This window comes from Papio anubis, chromosome 2, assembly GCF_008728515.1.
Source record: "Papio anubis isolate 15944 chromosome 2, Panubis1.0, whole genome shotgun sequence".
In the NCBI taxonomy this organism is placed as follows: domain Eukaryota; kingdom Metazoa; phylum Chordata; class Mammalia; order Primates; family Cercopithecidae; genus Papio; species Papio anubis.
In genome coordinates this window covers 8,172,073-8,192,978 of record NC_044977.1, presented here as the reverse complement: position 1 = coordinate 8,192,978, position 20,906 = coordinate 8,172,073, and the positions used below count along the sequence as shown (strand labels likewise).

Genomic DNA, 20,906 nt, shown 5'->3' with positions numbered 1-20,906 from the left:
ATTCTGGAGGACGCTTTTCCACAAATTTCTTCAGGCAGCAGCCCTGTGAATTTGCCCCTCAGTGGCCAAGGCTGTGCTTCTGCAACAAGATCTGGATCTTGTCCTGGAGTATCCTCTTCCATGAGTGCTCTCTCTCAGCTCTAAGGGTAGTAGCTGCATGTCAATATGCTATTCCTGTGTTCTTTAGAGTTCTCTTTACTGCTCAGTAGCCAATTCCTCATTACTCCAATCCCTTGCTATAGTCAATAGTTCTTTATATTAAACTCTTCAAGTTACTGTGTGGTTTCTACCTCATAGAGATTGGATCCTGACTAATATGCATGGAGATGGTGGCAGAGTGAGGCTGAGCAGGATTACCACTTCCTGCTTAATGCTCACAAATAGAGAGATTGACCTTAAAAGAAATAAATGGTAATAGAGGCTATTCTCATAGAAACTATAATCATTAAGGAAGAATGATGGTACTTAAAATGGAGAGGGAAGAAGACAGTGGCCAATATCCTCAATTAATGTGATAGAATAAACAGATGTTCAGAAAATAACAATGATGATCAAAACACAGGGAAACTCACAAGGATGAAGACTAGTCATTTACATTAAATAAGAGTCTTTTCATAATTTTACTTCAGAATATTTAAACGTGATAGCAAGCACCCAAAGAACATGCAGATTTTATGAGTGTGAAACTTAAATTTTGAAACTAAAACTAAAGAGGTGAGAAAAACATGTTTACTAATTTCTCCTTTTTTACACTCTTGTTATATGCAATTAAGTGAATATGAGATTTTCCCCTAAAAATAATTTCAGGGAAACTGGTCTCCTAGATGAATAGCCAAAATTCATTTGCTAGTTTATACATTTTTTTTTTACTCTGAAAGAGTGCTCTATTTTAAATCGTTAAATCATTATTTGTTTAGTAAAAGAATTCAGCTAACTTTTTTTAGGTCCACAATCGCTACACATTTTTGGATAATGTCCAATAACCTTGGATATGTAATTAGAACAGATGGCAATATAAACAAAATGATAAATTCCTAGCTACCTAGGCCCAACCGCTAATAAATTTAGCATATATTAATATAATTAATGTTTAGATTTTAATTGAGCATAGTCATGGACAATATTTTGATCACTTAAAATTACATAGTTAACTATAAATGCACAGCATTATCTGGTATAGCTTTTACGTATTATCAAACTTGTATTTAACTGCCAAACAATTATAAAAGATAGAATGTGAATAGAGTATCTATAAAGTGCCAGATCACAATAAGAAGTAGTTTCTTCAGTGTATTCTGAAATTTAAAAAAATCCTGGCTAATATTTAATATTAATTGAATTTTTAAAAATCATATGATTTATAAAGCAAATCAAAATCTCTTATGAACAATTAAAAATTACTATTCCCAATATTTTTATAGTCATAAAATTAAAAAGCTCATTTTTTAAAAAAAGTTATTCTTTTCAAAATCTCCTTTGAATAATCTCCAACATAAAGATTTTTATAAGATTTGAGGATAACTTAATGAAACATATTTTTTATTTTATTCCTGCTCCTTTAAACATATACCTTATTGAAATAACCTGACATCATATGTTATTTTTAATTATTTTCTGATAATTAAAAATTAGTTCAATAATTTAATAAGCCATAGTGTTATTAATTTTGGTACAAGCAAATATAGTTTTATTTTATAAAACAAATCACTTTAAAGATTTTTTATTATTCAGTCCTTTCCTTGTATTTCAATTTTTTCTATTTCCTCTTTAAGGGTAATAATTGACCCACCATTCCCAGCCCAATGGATGGGACTCCCTCCAAATCATAAAAAGAACTTTCTCAGAACCCACCTATCATGAAGTCCCAAACTGCATTCATTCTTGTATGGTGGTTCAACAATTAGTCTTCTACTTCAGAAGATGTAATTTCTATTTTAAAATATAGTTTTGACATTTCCCAGTAAGACAGTGTGCAGTAAAAGAGGTGTATGTATTATCTCTATATTTGTAAATAATTAAACAATTCATAAATATGCACTACTCTGGAAATTAGATGAGAACTAGATGAAGGAGTAAAAAATAAATATCTTATAAGAGGCTTATGAAGATTTAATGGCTAAGGAGAAAGATGAGTTAGAGTTTTCTGTAGGCAAAGTCAAGGGAATATGAAACTGTATAATATATTATTATTATTATATTATCTAAACAAATGCTTCTTTTCAGAAAGAAGATTAGAACTTAACAGAGAAACCTTTTTGATTTTTGAACCTCTAATGGGGAATTTTCATTTCCATGATCAAGCAGATAATGAGATACCCAATTTTGTGTACAGAGTTTACTGGGCATGAACTAAGACTTTCCGATACCTGTGTATCTTGAAACATTTAGGCCACTGACTATATTATACAAGAATGGTGGGAAAATAATTTAAAATGTTTTATATATTTTAGTGCTTCAAAATTATTGCACACAATTCTTTGTAATAAGGAAGTAAGGGTATTTGCTTTTTTTTCAACTTTCCTTTTGGATTCTCCTAGCTCTATCAGCAAAACCACCGAGCTCTATCAGCAAAACCACTGAGGAAGGCAAAACTACCAAGCTCTATTAGCAAAACCACCAAGGAAGGGAAAATTCTGAATTGTCTCCCAAGACTCCTATGTTTTGGTTTACACCCCCTGGATTATCCCCTCCCTTTGAATGTAGGCAGAATTAAAGCGATTTCATAGATATAGTTAATATCCCAAATTAGCTGACATTGAGATAATATAAAAGGAGTTTATCTTGGGTAGAACTGATCCAATCAGGTGAGTCTTTAAAAGAAACTGGAGGCCAGGTGTGGTAGCTCACACCCATAATCTCAATACTTTGGGAAGTCGAGGCAGGCAGATAACTTGAGGCGAGGATTTCAGGCCCAGTGTGGCCAACATGGTGAAACACCATCTCTGCTAAAAATATAAAAAAATTAGCTGGGCCTGATGGTGCATGCCTGTGATCCCAGGTACTTGGGAGAAGGAGAATTGCTTGAACCTGGGAGACAGAGGTTGCAGGGAGTTAAGAATCCACCACTGTACTCCAGCCTGAGTGACAGAGCGAGACCCTGTCTCAAAAATAAAATAAAATTAAAATAAATAATAAACGAACACATAAGTAAATAAAAGGAACTCGTCCTTTACTAAGGGAAAATATTGAAAATGTGAGAGAAACGATGGGAGTGGGGGTCATGTGGCAAGAACCAGCGTGTGATGCCTGGAAACTGAAAGCAGTCTCCTGTTCACAACTATTATAAGGAAAAAATAATAATAATAAAAAATGGGTGTGTTCTTACTGCTATGAGGGAGCTAAAAATTTGATCTCATTGACATAGAGAATAGAACAATGGATGCCAGAGACGCGGTAGGAGGGGAGTCTCGGTGGATGAAGATAGGTTGGTGATATGGTTTGGCTCTGTGTCCCCACCCAAATCTCATCTTGTAGTTCTCATAATTCCCACATGTTGTGGGAGAAACCCAGCGTGAGATGACTGAATTATGGGGGCGGGTCTTTCCCATGCTGTTCTCGTGATAGTGAACTGGTCTCACGAGATGTGATGGTTTTAAAAATGGGAGTTTCCTTACACATGCTCTTTTTATGTCCTGTTGCGATCCATGAAGGATATGAGTTGCTCCTCCTTGCCTCTCGCCATGATTGTGAGGCCTCCCCAGTCATGTGGAACTATAAGTCCAATAAACCTCTTCCTTTTGTAAATTTCCCTGCCTCAAGTATGTCTTTATCAGCAGTGGGAAAGTGAGCTAATACAGTTGGTTATAGGTAAAACACAGTCAGGTAGAAGAAATAAATTCTAATGTTTGATAGCCGACTAAGATGACTTAGCAGCAATATTATGTATATTTCAAAGTAACTAGAATAGGAAACTTGAAATGATACCAGCACATACAAATGGTAAACATTCAAGGTGAAAGATACTTCACTTACCCTGACTTAATCATTACACATTCTTAACATGTAACACTCACATGTAACCCATACATATGTATGTTATTACATATTATTAAAATAAAATTTAAAAAACTAAAATAAAATTAAAAGGAATTGAGAATATCAGTCACATAACAGCAAGGAAACAATTCCTTCCAACAACGTGAGAAAGTTTTTCTCTTGAGAAAAAGAACATACCCAGTCAACACTTAATTTCAGCCTTTTTGGATCCTGAACAGAGGACCCAGTTCAAATTTGTCAGGCTCCTGACCCATGGCAAATCTTAGATGATAAGTACTATATATCCTGTGGCTTTGTGTTGATTTCAAATCATGGATGTGTTTGGGCTAAACAAGTTTTGTATCATTTTTGGTTCTGGTTATGGTAAGTCACAGAACTATGCTAGTAAACAGACTAATTCCTAAATAATCCTAACCAAAACTCTCAATGCATTTTTCTGTCTATTGGCAGAATTAATATTTCACAAATACATAAGAATTAATTGATTTTGTAAGTAGAAAAATTTTTAAGTAGTTGATATTTCCTATAACTATTTTTATTTAATGCATTTTATACTATTTTTTCTGCTGAACTGTTAGGAAAACTAACTCACAAATGTTAATAAGCAAATAAAATGGTGGATATAGTTTTAATGTGAAAGGAAAATAACTAGACACAGTTTCAAGGAGTAGATATATCACAAGATTATAATTGAAATAATTCTAAATAAAGTCTAGATGCTTTATCATTTGCTTACTTTAATATTTATTCACATCTTAGTGGATAAGTTTAGTATTAAATCTTACATACTTAAGATAAGTAATACTAAGGCTATTATGAAACATTATCTTTACTGAGATTACAAGCTATCCTATATTTGGTTTACTCTTCTCTTTTCAGTAACTTCATATATAAGGTTGCAGTCATATAAATTAAAAGAAAATCATGAAATACAATTCTTGATAGATTAGTTAATATATTAATGGGACGCAATGTTATACAATGTTTTTTGAGTAACAGTACTGATAATAAACAAAACCAACATAAAATGGTATATTAGAACTTTCAAAATAAAAAAAATGCAATTTTTAATAAAATCAAGTACTGCTAAAGTTCAAAAAACTAAGTTACATACAATAATCTTATCAACTCAACAAATGCCTTAGTAAATTAATTGTCAAAAAGTCATACAATTTCATCTCATTACTTATGCCTTAAGTATCTGTAAATGTGACATAATACTAGAATGTCCTGTATATACATAATTTACTAACTCTTTAAGGTAACTAGTGAACTGTCAAGGAAAAAAGAAAAACAATCCAAAGTAAGAAGATATTAAGAGACATAATTACACCTAATCTTTACTACAATGGAAATCGCTATTCTCTATAATCCTAAGGAAGCATACCAAAAGGGCCTTTTATTAATAACTTAATAAATAAATATTGCTCCTGACAATACCACCAGTCTGGGGGTACAATAGGACAAGTAAATGATAATATGTCATATTTTCTATAGCTCTGCTCTTACCAGTTATTATCATTGGGTTTTGTCCCAGTCTCTTGCTTAATAAAGGTTAAAAATTCTGGAAAGAGATTAAAACCTTTTGTTTTTCCAGTTCTGTAGTTTTCCCTATCTTCCTTCTATCTGTGGTATTGATTGAATCATCTAAATTATCTGTATGCATAGAGACTCTGTTGCCTTACAATGAGTCCGTGAAGCACAATCCTATGTTCTGCTTCCTCTAAATCATGCATTCTGAGATACAATGTTTACTCCCTACTTTGTATTCCCTATTAGTCCTGCCCTAAAGCCAATGACGCATTTACCCAGATGTTAGTTCTATTGTATAACCAAAATTGTGCAAGTCTTATAGGACTATGGGAGAGGCTGTTGTGCAAACAAGTATCATTGGCATTGAAGTGGTGATGAAACTGAAAGGGTGTTAGATGTTATACCAGTCAGAATTCTCTAATTGCAAATAATGGAAACCAAATTCGTGTAGCTGAAGTTGTAAAGAGGAAGCACAGATAATCCTTCTAGCAAGTCAGCACTAAATTGACACAGCTTAAAGAAAGGTTATAGTCTTTTACTTGCCCTTTTTATATTCTATGTTTATCTTGGTGACTGAGGGCAGGAGATGATAATTGGTGACACAGGTAATAATATATATAACGTTCACTGAAACCATACTGTTTGAAGAAGCGTTTTCAGGGAAGAGTACATTGAACTTAATTGTTATGTAGGGAGAAAGGAAACAACTAAACCAATGTGTGAGTAAAATGTATGAACAAATACTCATAAAGAATAGCAGGGACAATACAGTAAGTAAAATCAAATGATGCAATAGGTCACTCTAGGTTTATTAGATACAATTACAAAAATACATTATTTATTTATAGTCTGGAAAGTTTAAATAACCAAAATATTGGTCTCTTAAGACAGAAAGAAATTATGAAACACCAATCTAATAATATTAATAATCACATTTGAAATATCTTGTATGTTTATTGTTCTATTTAAGTATCCTATTTCTCCTTTTTTTATGTTTTGTTACCTTTTTTTAGGAACAAAACAAAATTCTTAAATTTTATTTTTAAACTTGTTACCAACAGTAGGCATCTTTCTAAACTGAATTCCAGTGATCCCTGCCTCTTTCTGATATTCATGCTCTGGTATAATCACATGCCCTTGAGAGTGACCAACACCTAATGCATTGCTAACAATAGCAGAAAAAGACAAAAGTGATTAGATGTCACTTCTGAGATTTATAAAAAAGACTATATGCTGGGCATAGTAGCTCATGCCTGTAATCCCAGCACTTTGGGGAATAAAGGCAGGGGATCACTTGAGCCCAGGAGTTTGAGAGCAGCCTGGGCAACATAGCAAGACTCTGTGTGTACTAAAAATAAATAAATAAATAAATAAATAAATAAACAACAAAGCATGGTGGTGTGTGCATATAGTACTAGATATTCTGGAGACTGAGGCAGGAGTATTACCTGAGCCTGGGAGGTGGAGGCTTCAGTGAGCCATGATGGAGCCACTGCACTCCAGCCTGGGAGACAGAGCGAGACCCTGTATCAATAAATAAATAAATAAATAAATAATAAATAAATAAAAATAAAGGCTGTCTTCAGTCTTGTCCCCACTCTCTTTCTAACTCTTCTTGCTTGCTTGTTGCTTATTCAAATGAAGAAAACATCCATGTTCTAAGGTATCCCATAGAGAATCTCATGGCGAAGGAAACAGAGTAAGGCCACTGAGAGACAATCAACAAGAAGTTGAGGCACTAGTCTAACCTGAGAAGAAAGGTATCTTAACAGCAAGTTACGAGCATTGATGAAAATCCTCCCTCACTTGAGGCTTGATATGATTTCAGTCCCATTTGGCACCTTCGTCATAGCTCTGAGAAAAACTTATATATATTTAGGGTGTAGAATGGTATTTTTGATACATGTAAATATTTTTAAATGATTCAATCAAGCTAGTAAACATCCATCATCTCATGTACTTGCTATGCTTTTTGTGATGAAGACATTAAAGACCTACTTGCTTAGCAATTCTCAAGAATATAATGCATTATTAATAACAATAGTCACCCCACACAAAATAGATCTTCAGACATTTTTCTATCTTTCTGAAACTTAGTATACTTTGACCAACATCTTTCCATTCCTCTGATCCTTCTCCTGCTCTACCCTTACCCCTGGTAATTACTGTTCTACTCTCATCTTCTGTGAGTCTGACTTTTTCAAATTCCACACATATGTGGGATTATGCAACATTTGTCTTTCTCTGCCTGGCTTATCTCACTGAGAAAAATGTAATGTAGTGTCCTCCAGTTTTATCTATGTTTTTGCAAATGATAGGGTTTTCTTCTCTTTTGAATCTGAGAAGAATTCTATTCCACTGTGGATGTCTATGTCTGCATTTTCCCCATTAGTGATAGTTCTGCTTTCTGTGTTTCTTCAGTTACTGGCAGTGCTATGGTTTGCATACAATTTTTCCCCACAAAACTCATGTTGAAGTTAATTGCCAATCTAACAGTGTTGGGAAGTGGTGCAGCCTTTAAGAGGTGTTTGGATCATAAGGAATCCTCCCTCATGAAGGTATTAAAACAGTCTTGTAGTAGTCAATGAGTTCTCGCTCTCCTGAAGCTGAATTCGTTACCGTGACAGTGGGTTGTTATGAAGCAGACTCTCTCTCCTGTTTGGTCTCTTTGCACACACCAATTCTCCTTCTGCTTCTCTGTCATGTTGTGATGCAGGATGAGGCTTTTATTGGAAGCAAAACAGATACTGGTGCCATTCTCTGGATTTTACAGCCGTCAGAATTTTGAGCCCAGTAGATCCCTTTTATTTGTAATTTACCTAGCCTCAAGTGTTCTGTTACATCAACACTAAAGAGAATACAACACGTGGTCAACCAGGATTTAAAAATATTTTTAAAAATTCAGAAATAAACAATTTATAAGTTTCACATTGAGCACCAATTTGGGTAGCTGGTAAAATCTCATGTGATCCCACTCTTTCTTGCCCGGGTCATGAATGATGACTTTATGCAGTGTATCCACACTGTATATGCTCCCTGCTAACTATTCTATAGGTAAAAAAACATAGTGTTTGGGGTTTGATATGATCTAGTCTCAGGTAGCCACTAAGGAGCCTGGAACATAATCCCTGTAGATAAGGGCGATAAGGCTGGACTACCATATATATATTACACTCCCCTACACACATATAATATGCCATTAAATTAGATAACCTAGAAGAAATGGATACATTCTTAGAAACATATACCTTACCAAAACTGAATCATGAAAGATTAGAAAATCTGGACAGACTAATAACTAGTAAAGAGTGAATCACTAATCAAAAGCTGCCAAAAAAGAGAAGCCCAGGACCTGAAAGCTTCACTGCTGAAGTCTACTAACCATTCAAAAAAACAACAAACACTAATATTTCTTAAGTATTTCCAGAACACTGAAGAGGAGACAATACTTCCAAGCTCATTTTACATGATCAGCATTACCCTACTTCTAAACCCAGAAAAGGATACTACAAAAAAAGAAAATTAAAGGCTAATATTTCTGATGAACAGAGGTGCAAGTCTTCAACACAATACTGGTAACCACATTCAATAACACATTAAAATAATTATCCACCATGATCAAGTGGGATTTATTCTTTCATGCAAGAGTAATCAAACATATGAAAGGAATAAACGTGATATATCACATTAATAAAATTAAGGATATAAATCATATGATCTCAATAGATACAGAAAAAGGAATTGACAAAATTCAACACTTTTTTATTTTAAAAACTTATAAGAAATTAGATATATAATAAATATATTTCAATATAATAAAGGTCGTATATGACGTATTAGTAGCTGATATTGTATTGCACAGTGAAAAGCTGTAAGCCTATTCTCTAAGATCAGAAACAAGGCAAGGATGCCCACTCAAGCCATTTCTATTCAATATAGTACTACAATTCCTAGCCATAGGAGGTATGTAACAGAGATAAAAAGTATTCAAGTTTGAGAGAAGTAAAATTATCTCTGTTTGTAGATGACATGAATTTATATATAGAAAACCCTAAAGATTCCATCAAAAACCTAATAAAACAAATAAATTCAATAAAGTTGAAGCATAAAAAATCAACATATAAAAATCAATAGCAGTTTTATACACTAAGAACAAACTATCCAAAAAATCAAGAAAGCAATCTTACTTACAATAGCATCAACAAAACCTGTAATACTTATAAATAAATTTAACCAAGGAGATGAAGCATTTGTGCAATGAAAACTGAAAATCACTGATGAAAGAAATTAATGGAGGCACAAACAAGTGGAAAGACATCCCACGTGCATGAATTGGAAGAATTAATATTGTTAAAATGTCCATACTACCCAAAACAATCTGCATATTTAATGCAATCACAATGACAAAGTTACAATGACATTTTCATAGAAATGGAAAAAAAAAACTAAAATCTGCACAAAACCACAAAAGACCTGGAGTAGACAAAATAATTTTGGACAAAAAGTATAAAGCCGGAGGCATCACACTACCTGATTTAAAATCATACTTTAAAGCTATAGTAATCAAAGCAGTATGGTACTGGCATAAAAACAGACATTTAGGCCAATGGAATCAGGAGAGTTAGAAATAGATCCAAATATTTACAGTCAATTGACCTTCAGCAAAGGTGCCAAGGACATAAAATTAGGAAAGGACAAGTTCCTCAATAAATGATGTTGGAAAACCTGAATATTCACATTGGGAAGATTAAAAATGGATCTTTATTGCACACCATATTAAAAAATCACTCAAAAAGGGTTAAAGACTTAAACAAAAGACCTGAAACTCTAAAACCACCAGAAAAAAATCATAAGGGACATAGATCTTGGCCTTGGTCTGGGCAATGAAGTTTTGGCTATGACCCCTAAAAGACAGGCAACAAAAACAAATATAGACAAATCCGATTATATCAAACTAAGAAGCACAGCAAAAGGAAACATTAACAGAGTAAAGAGCCTCCTATGTAATGACAGAAAATTTTTGCAAACCATACATCTCATAAGGAATTAATATCCAAAATATATTAGGAACTGAAATAACTAAATAGCAAAAAATAGAAATAATAAATGTAATAAATGGACAAAACACCTGAATAGACATTGCTTAAAAGAAAATACTTAAATAGCCAACAAGTATATGAATAAATGGTCGACATCTCTATTCATCAGGGAAATGCAAGTTAAAATTGCAATGAAATACCACCTCCCACTTGTTAGAATGGCTATTATCAAAAAGACAAATGATAACATGTGTTGGAAACGATGTGGAGAAAAAGGAAGCTTTGTAAACTCTTGGTAGGAATGTAAGTTAGCAAATCCATTATGGAAACCAGTATAGAGGTTCCTCAAAAACTTCAAAGTAGCACTACAGTATGATACAGCAATCCTATTTCGGGACACATATCCCAAAAATATGGTATCAGTATGTTGAAAAGGTATCTGTACCCACCCTGTTTCTGAATTGGTATTCATAATAGCTAAGATGTGGAATCAACCGCATATTTATCAGTTAGTAAATGAATGAATGAAAAACAGTGCTATATATGCACAATATAATATTAATAAGGCCAAATAAAGAGGGGAGTCTTTGTTATTTACAGCATCATCATATTGTTTATACACGTTTCTAGTAAACAGCCTTCATGAAGTTCTTTTTTTTATTATTATATTTAAAATTCTGGGATACATGTGCAGAACGTGCAGGTTTGTTACATAGGTATACACGTGCCACAGTGGTTTGCTGCACCCATCAACCCATCATCTACATTAGATATTTCTCCTAATGCTATCCCTCCCCAAGACCCCCACCGCAACACAGACCTCAGTGTGTGATGATCCCCTCCCCATGTCCATGTGTTCTCATTGTTCCACTCCCACTTATGAGAATGCAGTGTTTGGTTTTCTGTTCCTGTGTTAATTTGCTGAGAATGATGGTTTCTAGCTTCATCCATGTCCCTGAAAAGGACATGAACTCATCCTTTTTACGGCTGCATAGTATTCCACGGTGTATATGTGTCACATTTGCTTTATCCAGTCTATCATTGATGGACATTTGGGTTGCCACCAAGTCTTTGCTACTGTGAATAGTGCCACAATAAACATACATGTGCATATGTCTTTATAGTAAAATGATTTATAATTCTTTGGGTGTATACCCAGTGTATTGGGTATTGATTGTTGAGTCAAATGGTATTTCTGGTTCTAGATCCTCGAGGAATCACCACACTGTCTTCCACAATGGTTAAACTAATTGACACTCCCACCAACATTGTAAAAGTGTTCCTATTTCTCCACATCCTCTCCAGCATTTGTTGTTTCCTGAGATTTTAATGATTGCCATTCTAACTGGCATGAGGTGATATCTCATTGTGGTTTTGATTTTCATTTCTCTAATAACCAGTGATGAAGAAATTTTTTTCATATGTTTGTTGGTGGCATAAAGTCATCATTTGAAAAGTGTCTGTTCATATCCTTTGCCCACTTTTTGATGGGGTTGTTTGTTTCTTTTCTTTTAAATTTGATTAAGATCTTTGTAGATTCTGGATATTAGTTCTTTGTCAGTTGAATAGATTGCAAAAATTTTCTCCCATTTTGTGGGTTACCTGCTCACTCTGATGACAGTTTCTTTTGCTGTGCAGAAGTTCTTAAAACAGTGTGTGTCTTTTTAATAAAACAGTCCATTCACTTTTTAAAGCAACAAATAAGATTTAATACTTTAATATTATATTTTTCAGGAAAGATGATAAGATTTACAGTTTAAAAATAATAGAACAAAGGTGGAAAGAAAAGGCGAGTGGCCACAATCTTTTACAAGCATTTTCATGCCATGTTGTCAGAAAATATAATTTGGTCTAACTTCCTACTTCCTTATGTAGCCACTTGCTTTGTTTACTACCTCAGTTGACTCTTGGAGTAAGAAACATTTCCAGTGAGTATCCATACTTTGAAAAACTTTAATAACACTTTAAAATGTTGCTCTGTTGAAAGCATCTCTTATATAAAAATTGTATTTTAATTAATAAATTTCTACTCTTTTTATCATTAATGCTAGATTCACTGCAATATAAATAAGTGCTATGTTTCATTTCTGTTTTAAAAAAATTGTATGGCTATTCTTATGACTTACTAAATTGCCAATATCTGCTCAAAAATATTTATTATGCAAAATGGCAAGCAATAATCATAGAAAGAATAATATAGTAAATGTAATATTTAATAGTTATTAACATTTACCATGTCTTATGTATTTTTTTCTGCAGTGTTACATACAAATATATACATACAGGTACAGAGTAAATAGGATAGCAATTACATATATAACTTACTATTTACTTGGAACTTGTTAGAAAATGATTTGAGCCGGGCGCGGTGGCTCAAGCCTGTAATCCCAGCACTTTGGGAGGCTGAGACGGGCGGATCACAAGGTCAGGAGATCGAGACCATCCTGGCTAACACGGTGAAACCCCGTCTCTACTAAAAAATACAAAAAACTAGCCGGGCGAGGTGGCGGCGCCTGTGGTCCCAGCTACTCCGGAGGCTGAGGCAGGAGAATGGCGTAAACCCGGGAGGCGGAGCTTGCAGTGAGCTGAGATCCGGCCACTGCACTCCAGCCTGGGCGACAGAGCCAGACTCAGTCTCAAAAAAAAAAAAAAAAAAAGAAAATTATTTGAAAAATATTACTGACATCATAATATTTCATCACTAATTATTTAGCATGCATCTATTTTTAAAAGGTACATTATCCTGTATTCACATTATCAAATATAAAAATACTGAAATAACATTTTCTCTCTTCATTGACAGTATAATCCTATACTCGTAAAACTCTAAAAACTCCGCCAAAAGGCTCCTAAAACTGATAAATGACTTCAGTAATGTTTCAGGATACAAAATCAACATAGAAAAATCAGTAGCATTGGTATACATTAATGATGTTCAGGCTGAGAGTCAAATAAAATCAAACTCAGCAATAGAAAACCAAATACCACATGTTCTAACTTACAAGTGGGAGCTAAACTTTGAGTACACATGGGCAAAAAGATGGTAACAATAGTCACAGCAGAATACTAGAGGAGGAGGAGAGGGAGAGGGGTGTAGGTTGAAAAAGTACCGATTAGGTACTATGCTCTCTACCTGGATGACGGAATTTGTACCCCAAACCTCAACATCATGCCATACATTCGTGTAACAAGTCTTCACATGTACTCCCTAAATCTAAAATAAATTTGAAATTAGATTAAAAAAAATCACCTAGATCCCAGTTTGTTTTTTGCTGTAGAGGTACCATTGTTCTTGCACATATCAATAAACAACTCTAGGAAATATATTTTCGTTAAAATAATTCTGCCTTTATGTTTACATTTCCAATCAACATAACAAAGTTCATTCTTTTTTTAAGAATTTTATGTTATTATATTTCAAAATATTGATTCCAAATAATGCCATTTGGATGTTATGTTTTATTATATATATATCAGTTTAATATTATTTTTATATATTCATACATATATATTTACATACCTGAATAAATTCACAATTTGAATAACGTAATAAAATTACTGAGAGCAGCTTACTTATGTTTTTTGTTTGTTAAGAATATACATACCTTGAGGAAGGGTAGAGGATTAGGATCTAATAGCTAAGGTTACAGGGTTTTATTTTGATGTGGTGAAAATGTTATAAAATTGTGTAATGCTTGCACGTAACTGTGTATATATTAAAAACTATTGAGTTGTATACTTTGGGTTAATTGTAGAGTATGTAATTATATATCAATAAAACTGTTGAAATACATCCTTTACATTCTTGCTCCCTTTGAAATCAGGCAAATTTATTTTTAATTGTTAATATTGAGTTTTGAGAATTCTTTATATATTCTGGTCACAAGTTCCTTATCTGATATACTATTTGCAAATGTTTTCTCACATTGCATGCGTAGTCTTTTCACTTTCCTGATGGTGGCCTTAACTTTTAAATGTTGATGAAGTACAATGATCTGTTTACCCATAGTCAATTATGCTTTTGATGTAGTATAAAATATCCCCTAAACCAAAATCATAATGATTTACTCCTATTTATTCTTGTAGGCGTTTTAGAGTTTTAGCTCTTACAATTACATCTATGATCCATTTAGAATTTTTTTTTTTTACAGGATGTAAAGAACATGTCAACATTATTGTGTTGCACATGGTTATTCAGATGTCCATGCACCATTCCTTTCTCATTGGATTATCTTGGCATGCTTGTGAAAATCAATTAATCATTAATCTAATTAATTACATTAATGGTCTAATTAATTAATTAATTTCTGGGCTCTCAATTTCATTCCATTGATCTATACATCTACCTTTATTCCAATGTCATGTTGTGTTGATAGTAGTAGCTTTGTGATAAACTTTGGAATTGGGAATTGTCAGTTTCTAACATTGCTCTTTTTCAAGATTTCTTTGACTATTTTGAATCCATTGTACATACATATTGTCAGATCAGCTTATCAATTCCTGCCAAAAAAAAAGGCTAGCTAGGATTTTGACAGGGATTATGTTAAATTTATACATCAATTTGGAGAATATTGTCATCTAAATAATGAAGTCTCTCATGATTTTTGAATGTGGGATGTCTTTTGTTTATTTATGTCTTCTTTCATTTCCTTCAAAAATGTCTTTTAGTTTGCCATTACATTTTTCAGGGCTTTCCTGGCTTGGAGTCATAGATTTCTCAGGCATTTGCATTGTATCTTCCAGAGAATATTTTTTTGCCTTGGAATTATAGCACCCCTCTTATATTTTCAATACAGGTTAAATCACATTTTTATTTTTTATTTCTCATGAAATTTTAGTGGAAAGAGACATGAAAGTGTGTGTACATTTTGTCATGATGAACCAGAATGCTTTTTATTTTAAAGTTTTTCTCCAATGTTACCTCTTCAGTCAACTTTCCACAGATCTGACCTACAGTTTGTATGTTTCTAGTGTGCATCTTAACATTTTATAGATCTATATTTGCACTATAATATTAAAGTACATATCTTTGTGGCTGTTTCTCCTACTTAGAAAGCTGATATCATGTTTTAATTATTGTTGGATCCTTATAGCACAACATGATAAAAATATATAAATGGAAAGAATGTGATAATCTTATGGCCAATGTCTTGAAAAGTATATCATTCTATATAAAAAGTAGTAAATATTTAAAGCAGATACAGCTTTGTAATTCTATAATATCATATTAATATCTTCATAAGTAGAAAGTTTGCATGTAATTGGTATAGGTCTGCATCAAATTAAGTGGTAACAAATATCAGTGTTGTTCGGAGCTGAATGTGTGTTTCTCCAAAATTTATATGTTGAAGCTCTAAACCCCCGTACCATAGAATGTGCCTGTATTTGCAGAAAGGACTTTCAAAGGTGATTAAGTTAAAATGAAGCCTTAGAATGGGCCCTAATCCAATCTGACTGATGTCTTTATAATAAAAAATCAGGACACACAAATAGATGCCACCACAGATGCGTGGACATAAAGGAAAGACCATATGAGGGCGGAGAGTAAAAGCAGTCACACCTGACAGCCAAGGAGAGAAGCCCCAGAAGAAACCTACCCTGCTGCTGACACCTTGATTTTGGACTTCCAGCCTCCAAAACTGGGAGAAAATAAATTCTGTGTTTACACCACACAGTATATGGTATTTTGTTATGGCAGCGCTAGCAAACTAATACAAGTGTCCAGAAACAGTAATAAACAACCATGATCATCTGTTTATGTACTGTTGGTAGCTGTTTCCAGGCTCCAAAGGCTGAGTTGTAGTTGTGGCAGAAATTGTATGTCCTGCAAGTCTAAAATATTTACTATCTAGCCCTTGACAGAAAATATTTGCCAATTCCTGGTGTAGGGATTGGGGATATAGGTACATTAGTAAAGAAATTATACAGGATGATGCTATAATTTTTAAATAAGATTTTTAAAATGTTTTGAGTATTCACTAGGGAAACCCAGTATATCAGTAACGTTTTTAACCTCTGTAGCATGAGAGAAAGAAAAAAGAGGTTCTAAATAAATTAGGGTTGCAGAGCTTTAGCAGCACATGTGTACAGTAATTTATTAATAAAAAGTACCATTATGTATCATAGCAAAACTGACTATTACTTTTATAATAAAACTGAAATATTGAAAGGTTAAGAATAAAGTTCCATGAGTTAGTTTTGATGATGACATATCTGGAGTCAACAAGCCATGTTTCAAACTGAGGATATTTTTTCAAATAATTACTCAGATAAATCCAAGTAAATATTGTATTCAAAAGCGAAAAATAAGATATGTTAGATAAAGTCAGATTAAGTTGTGTTAATTATTGTAAATAATTATTTACAGAAGCAGCAGTGATAGTGGTATTGCTACCATCAAGTGGTTCTTATTTTCTTGAGAGTTGGAAGAAGTGCAAAATAATGTCAATGTCAGTAAATAAAATGTCATTCCAACTTCTTTGCTGAAATTTGGGAAAATAACATATTTCTCATGGGACTACAGTAGGTGTAGAGAATTGCAAATGCGTAGGCCTTCCAAGAAGAGAAGACTCTACAAGTCCCAAGGGAGGGAGGTGCATGATAAAAGGAAGCTTCCTTGCCAAAAGTTGTTGGATTTGGTTTCTGCAGCTTTATTCAGAACAAAAACAAACTGTAGTCAATAACCCGGGTCTCCCAGCAACGCAGACACACAAGAGAATGAAAGGTTACATTTCATGAACTCACTCACAAAATTAAGTGTACAAAGGAAAACATACAAACAGGTAGAGTACCACTGTATTCTTGTGTTCTATGAATGGATGCCCCTACTCGATGCCAGGTGCTGTCAGTGGATCTGAGATACAGAGGAGACAGGATCCTTGTATTCATGTAGGTAATAGACTCATAGAGGCTATATGGTAGTCTAATCAATAAACTTACTAATATAATCATTTCCTTAAAAATAAAAATCATAACATTTTAGTTTCCTAAAAGTACTCTATGAGATACATTGTTTAATATTTTTTCAAGAATTATCAGAAAGCAAAAAAAAAAAAACAGTTTCTAACCCACAGAAACTCTTAGAAGACTATCTTTTTTAGAAAGTCCTAATATCTACTTTTAAATTATCAAGAATATAGCTAGTAAAAAATACTTTAGAGGTAGAGAAACATTAAAAGAAAACTACCAAATCACGGATTTAACCAATTTTGTATGCTTGAGATTTTTCATATTAGTTGCTCAGCACAAGTGGGATAAGAGTACCACACACATCATATTTATTTTTTCTATATAGAAATAAAAGTATAATTTCATAGGAAAACTGCATCCAATTTTATATTTCATAATGTGTTCCCTATAGATCCATCAGCTAGAAGCCAGAATGGGTGAGATATATACATGACACAAAGTGGAAAGTGGGAGCTTCAATTGTGATTATCTATTTTGAAATGTGGAAATGGTGGTAAAAATGAGCTTCTCACCTTCGATGTCACATATTCAGGTACTTCATAACTTCTCTATATGTGCAAAGTAAGTTATGCTCTAAGACTGAGGTAATTTTCTTCAGATTTCATTCATTGCAATTAAATGGACTGAATACATGTATAGAAAGCTCTTAGGGGAATGTCTAACTCAAGTGCTATAGAAGATGCAGAAACTGTACCTTTGCATTCCTAGCTGGTACAAGGTTGACAGTGCATCAAAGTTGTTGTAATTTGATACCATGTGCTCGTTTTAATTGTAATAATTTGATATTTATTGATTGTAACTTTTTCACTACTTCAAACTCAGGATATTTGTTTGTCGTTGTCATGGTAAGATTGCCAAATTTACCTGAAACAGAACCTAACCTTATATCCTTAAAGCAATTCCTTCAACTAAGATTTAAATCCACAAGCTGGGTACAGTGGTGAACACCTGTAGTCCTAGCTACTAGAGAGGCTAAGACAGGAGCCTGAGCGCAGGAGTTTGAGTCCAGCCTGGGAAACACAGCAAGACACTGTGTTTAATTTAAAAAGGAAAGAAAATAAGGATTCAAATTCGGATGACAGAGCTGTGTCCTATATTCATCACAATTGTTCTCCCTAAAATAACAAAGTTCATAGCTCCTTATCTTTTTTAGGTAATAACATCAATAGCAATTAGTAAAACACAGGTGATGTTTAATTTACCTGCTCTTTATTTCAAATTATTTTTCTATTAACTTCATTTATCTATTTAATTATCTGCAATTATGTAGACATTTAATCATTTTACCTCTTTTTCATTTTGTTAATATAGATTATTGCCTAAAAAACTTGTAAGCAAAAATCCTACCAAGACCTCCAATTGGAAAATTTGAAATCCCATTTGGTGATCTAGAAGTACACTTTTGCATGTAATCAGAAGAAAGAAAGAAAATAAGACAGACAGAAAAATAATTAAGTAAAAGAATAAAGAAGAATGAAGAAGAAAAATTATTTACAAAGTAAGAAGGAGCTAAGAGGGAAGAGATAGAAGGAAAAAACAAAAACAATAAAAATGTTTAATATTTGAGGAAATCTAGCAACTCACAGAAGAGTTCATTTATATTAGGATAAAAAAAAACTAAAAAATGTTAAATGGGTATGGAAGATGGGAGTCAATGCAGAGTAACCTATCACAAAAGTTAATTGGAACAAATTTATGTTTATTTAAATAACACTTAGAAATATACAGTTATGCCAGATTAATAATTCTAAAATTTTAAATGTAACATTTAAATGTAATTGTTTAAAATATAATTAATCCATTATATTTATACATATTTATTTTTCCAATTGCTTACCAATATATAATAGCATATCTCATGTTGTAAAGTCAGTCTTGTTTTTCCCCTTCCTTCTCTTCCTCTTTTTCTTTTCTCTCTTCCTTCCTTTGTTTTTTTCACCACCTTTCTCTGTTTTCTTTCTTTCTTTTATCCACCCTTATTTATTCTCCCCCACCTAAGAGGAACATAGAAATCACAATCAGACCCACAGAAATTGCTTAGAGTATGGTCAGCAAATGAGGAACACATTTATTGATTAGCTTCTTTGAAATATCATCTATTTATATCTTATAAATTCAAATTTAATTATCTATCTTATAGAAGAAATTAGACAATGATAAACTTTCTAAGCATTAAAACAGACATCTGGTTATTTCCTTGAGTATTAAAACATCCTAGATTTTACTTCATACAGGGAATTCTGAATCATTTCCTGGACTTAGATAGATGTTTTCTCATGTTTCTTTATAATCCAGGTTTATTTATGATCACAAGAAGTTGATGCAATATTAGTCACTGACAAGCTTCATTCACCCTACTGTATGATGGAAAAAAGAGTCAAGCTTTGCCTATGACATTTTGTACTCCACGAGCCTTACACTTTGCTCTCGGTATACACAATGGAATAGACATAATTTTTTTCTTTTCCTCAGGCAGTATATTTCATGAAAAATTTATTTCTTCCATCTCCCACCTCTCAGTAACTCTGTAAGAAAGGTAGACAAAAGGAACTGACCTTTAGTCCATTTGAATGACTAGTCCTGAACTGTTGGCTTGCTGTTTTCTGCTTTCACTGTGAGTGTCATACCTCTTATCCTGACTCTTGCATACGAATTTAGCTGCTATCTCCTGTTGTGCTTCACTCATACCAATTAGGTTCTCCACACAGACCTCAGTCAGTGGCTATTTTTGAAGTAGGTTGAGTTCGAATTCCTCAAAAGACTAGATTACAATGTCTCACTTTTTCTAACTCTTTAAATGGAAGCACTGAATTAAGCAAAATACTATTGTTCTTAAACATAAAAAGAAATGCAGCAAGCCAGGAAATTTAAAGTTAGGAAATTATCATCATACTGCATTACTCTGTGTCTAACAATGATTACAGTTATGAGATCAGGAATGGGTAACTGTGCAACGGTTGAATACATAGACAAAAAGTTAAAGAAAGGAACAAACAAAGAATGCCAATAAACATAAAAATTGTAGCATGTTATTTGTGAATAAAATAAAATAGATACAAAATAGTATTAATATAATCATAATATTTACTCAGCATTTTGTATACCTCCCTTGGCATTTTTGGGTCACTGCCAGAAAACACAGGTGTTTATAACTATGACAGTTATTTTTTTTTAAAAAAAATGCATCTAGGAAAAAACTGGACTTAATTCCATTCATCAAAAATTATTGATATGAAATTTCAGAGACGGACATATTTAAGAAAACATTTTCAAACTTTAAAAGGCTATAGTAAGGTATCTAGGGAAGGAGTTGAAAATACAGATATGAGATAGTTATTAAAATTCAATGTAAAGGGGAAAACAGTTTAT

At 33.0% G+C, this 20,906-nt stretch overlaps 1 long non-coding RNA gene across 1 annotated transcript; it reads right to left on the bottom strand.

Annotated features, from left to right (window-relative positions):
* Positions 1–7,012: 7,012 nt before the first annotated feature.
* LOC103880891 lies at positions 7,013–20,681 on the bottom strand. The gene is made up of 3 exons (XR_642168.3): positions 20,093–20,681; positions 19,375–19,531; positions 7,013–7,053 (listed from the first exon to the last, which is right to left on the bottom strand). It is a non-coding gene; the product is annotated as an uncharacterized LOC103880891 (long non-coding RNA).
* Between the last annotated feature and the right edge of the window lie 225 nt (positions 20,682–20,906).